Genomic DNA, 3669 nt, shown 5'->3' with positions numbered 1-3669 from the left:
AAATTATTTTAAGAAGGATCCAAAAATCACTGCATTGTCAGGATTGTATCTTATTATAACTGCGATATTATCACCTTTTAATATGTGTGCGCAGTATTACATACATAAATATATAAATTTATTTGAAACGTATAGAAATCTTTTTCTTATTTATATATTTATGATATTAAAAGAAAATTGCAACTCTAATGAAACAGAGCAATGGAATAATTGGTTGATACTTATACTGGTCTAAAATATTTACCCTTTTTTCACCATTAGACTTTGGTACTTTTTTTATTATACAGATGTTATCTGTAAATATAGTACTTGTAATGTTGCTTCTGTATCACTGTAAGCACACAAAAATGATAGCATTTGCAAGTAATTATGTTATACTTATATAATCGTAAGAAAGAGAAAATAAAATTAAAGTTGAATACTGAATGTGCTCTAAAGTAAATCTCATCTAAATAAATAAATGCATAAATGTGCGCCCCACATTCCTCATGAAAAAAATACATAATATTAATTTTATGTATTATTATTTTTAGATTTTTATTCTTTTAAATTCTCTAGATGCACTTTTCATTTCTCCTCTCTTTCTTTCCAACTACTAAACATAGATCTATCATTTTTAATATAGATCTGTCATTTTTAGTGTACATTATTGCAGTAAGTGGAATAAAGAGCAAATCTTTTGGCACATTTAAAATGTACAGGAAAGTTTTATCTGATGCGTTTTTTTCAATAGAATATCTGAAAAAAATGCATACGTCTTTTTTAATCTTAGTCTTTCTAAATAAAAATTAGAATAATAAATTTGCAAAATAATTTGCTTTAATATATTTTTATTGCAAACATATGAAGCAAAGTGCTCAAGGTGCATCACTATGAAAACATCGATAGAATAAAAAATAGATCGCATACAAAAAAATTAAAATATTTACATTACATATTTGATATTTCTGCAAATATTTCCATTATTTTGAGATTGATTTGTTTCATGATATATTGCAATAATTAAAGTATGATTTCTGATATAATCTGCCATGAGACTGCAGAGAAAGCCAGCTTTAATTCTTTATTTTGTTCAATATTTTTAATAATATAATAATTAAATTAAAGTTCTATGAAAATATGCTTGAAATACTAAATAAAAAAGATTGTTTCTTATGCACAACCTTATACAGTTTAAGTAAACAAAAAATTATTGTTAATAATATAGTATATAAATTGATAATTAAATAAAACAATTAATTAATTAATCGACACAATCCACGTTTTTTTTTTAGCTTTTGTGTCTAACATATATATATATATATATATATATATATATATATGTATATATATTTTATAAATAAAAATGTTTCTTTCTAATATAAATTAAATAAAAAGTGTATGCCTTTAAATACTTTATATACATACTGTTGCAATAAACCAATAAAGAATGCTTTTACATTCCTCCTTGTACTTTGGCATACATATCCTTTATGCCAATTATCTCGCAACACGCTTTTATCGCATGATGACAAACAAGCCCATTATCCTTCATGAATTTTCTTTACAAATATTTTTATATTCTCAAACTGTGTAAAGAAATCATGTAACACTGAAAAATACAAAGTGATATTAAAAGAGAGAAATAAATTTTATATTATATAGTATTGACAATATTTTCTTACCAGTGTATTCCTTATATGTAGGAATATACATTAATCTTTGACCAGCCCTATTTTTAATCCGTTTAGGGATGCTTTGGCTTTTAATAATGCACAATCCAGCCAATATTTCCATTCCAGTTACTATAAATGAATTGATTCTAGTCTTACGTGCTAAATTACGGCATACCAAGTTATCATTTTGTTTTCCAAAATCCAGGTTTCAAAACTTTCAAATGTATCTACAGAAAACAAAGATATTAATTATATAAGATTCTAATATTTAGAACTTGAAACATAAAAAAAAAATTGAAAATAGACATCATATCACATGATTTTTGTATGTGTGTGATTTAACCATTATAATCCAATAATAGCATAAATATTAACCTTTTTCCAATAAGATCTGATTCAATGCTTCTGCATCCATTGTAACACTCCTCCAACCACATTCCAATGGCGATAATTTTATTTGCATTGGTCTGGTCTGACTTTGTGGTAATTCCATAAGTTTTTTGCTTTCTTTCCAAGATTTTACAAGCAGTTTAGCTGTTGAATTAATTCTTTTCCTCTAAACACAGGAGTGTTTAGACCAGGAAATTGGTAATTGAGAATTTTTTCCCATGACAATAATTTGCTCCTTATTTAGGAGCTTTTCTTTCACTATTTCTTCTTGCTGTATCTCTGCGTCTTCCTGCATTACTGATACTTGTCACACCCTTTCATAATTACTTCAGGTCCTATAGAACAAAAGCACAGTGAAATACAAAATTGTTTTCTACTGTAAATATAAACTATTATCAAAATGCATATACCATAAAAGTTCTACTTAACTATTTCGCAAAAAATATAGAGTTTCTCACATTATTTAATAAAGTGACTTATTTGTTTAATAAATGTGAATGACTGACAAGCAATAAATTAAATAATATTAACACAATAATATACCTGAAAAAAATTTCATAATTTATTGGAGTTAAATTGATAAATTAATTTTAAATACACATTATATGTTAATTACATATAATGATTTAGAGACAATGATATATTTCATTTGCGTTACCATTGTTTATAGATTGAACATTTTTTTCAAAATTATTTACAACTCTAAAATATGTAGCATACGACAAGCCATTTTTAAAATCTATAAAACAAACAACAAGTTGTTTCATAGTTTTCACTCTTTTTTGTCATAGGCCGGTATTCATAGTCCGATCTTATATTGAGATCGTCTTAAAGTTTCGAGCTTGAAATGCTACGCGTATTTGATTGGTTTTGAATGAGGTCTTAAGTCAACTCCAAGCAGACTTAAGACGATCTTAAATATAAGATCGGACTATGAATACCGGCCATAAGTTTTCTTTTAGGGCGATCTTAGCCCCCGGTTTCCACAATTCGAGTTAATCCGAGTTTAATACGTTAAACTGGGACCTGATTGGTCCATTCACTTACTTAAACTCGGATTAACTGGATTGTGGAACTGGGCCTTAGGCCGGATTCATAGTCGATCTTATATTTTAAGATCGTCTTAAGTCTGGTCCGAGGTTGACTTAAGACCTCCTTCAACCAATCAAATAGCTGCGTAGCATTTCAAGCTCGATATAAGACGATCTCTCAAATATAAGATCGGACTATGAATACCGGTCTTAAAGTCATTAGATTAACAAGTATCCGGCTTTAAGGTTATCCCTGAAAGGACGATGCGTCCTCTAAAACATAAAAATATGAACTTAAGGTGCAATTTCATTGACGCTAAAAAAGTAGCGTCAATGAAAAGGCCGCTTAACTCATTGAAAAGTTGAAACTGGTTTTTGAACTTATTTTATTGATGCCAAAATCTAGGAGAAATCTAATGATTTTAATTTGCCCGCTGGGTTTCTAGCGTCAATGATTGCAGCCTTAATTAACCGCTTTACTAGATCAATTTCTCATTTCGTAAGTTCGTTGGCAAATTGACCAATCATGGTTGATTATTTTTGAAATAATCGATTATGATTGGTCAATTTTGCTCACGACTTGCGACGTTACG

General features: G+C 28.0%; 1 long non-coding RNA gene across 1 annotated transcript; it reads right to left on the bottom strand.

Moving 5' to 3' along the window:
• Nucleotides 1–1458: 1458 nt before the first annotated feature.
• On the bottom strand, nt 1459–1717 carry LOC112639434. Its single transcript, XR_003123509.1, has 2 exons — nt 1665–1717; nt 1459–1591 (listed from the first exon to the last, which is right to left on the bottom strand). It is a non-coding gene; the product is annotated as an uncharacterized LOC112639434 (long non-coding RNA).
• Nucleotides 1718–3669: the final 1952 nt, after the last annotated feature.

Source organism: Camponotus floridanus, unplaced genomic scaffold (genome assembly GCF_003227725.1).
Source record: "Camponotus floridanus strain SB8 unplaced genomic scaffold, Cflo_v7.5 scaffold640, whole genome shotgun sequence".
Lineage (NCBI taxonomy): Eukaryota > Metazoa > Arthropoda > Insecta > Hymenoptera > Formicidae > Camponotus > Camponotus floridanus.
The sequence above is the reverse complement of the archived record's forward strand: the minus strand, read 5'-3'. Positions and strand labels throughout refer to the sequence as shown.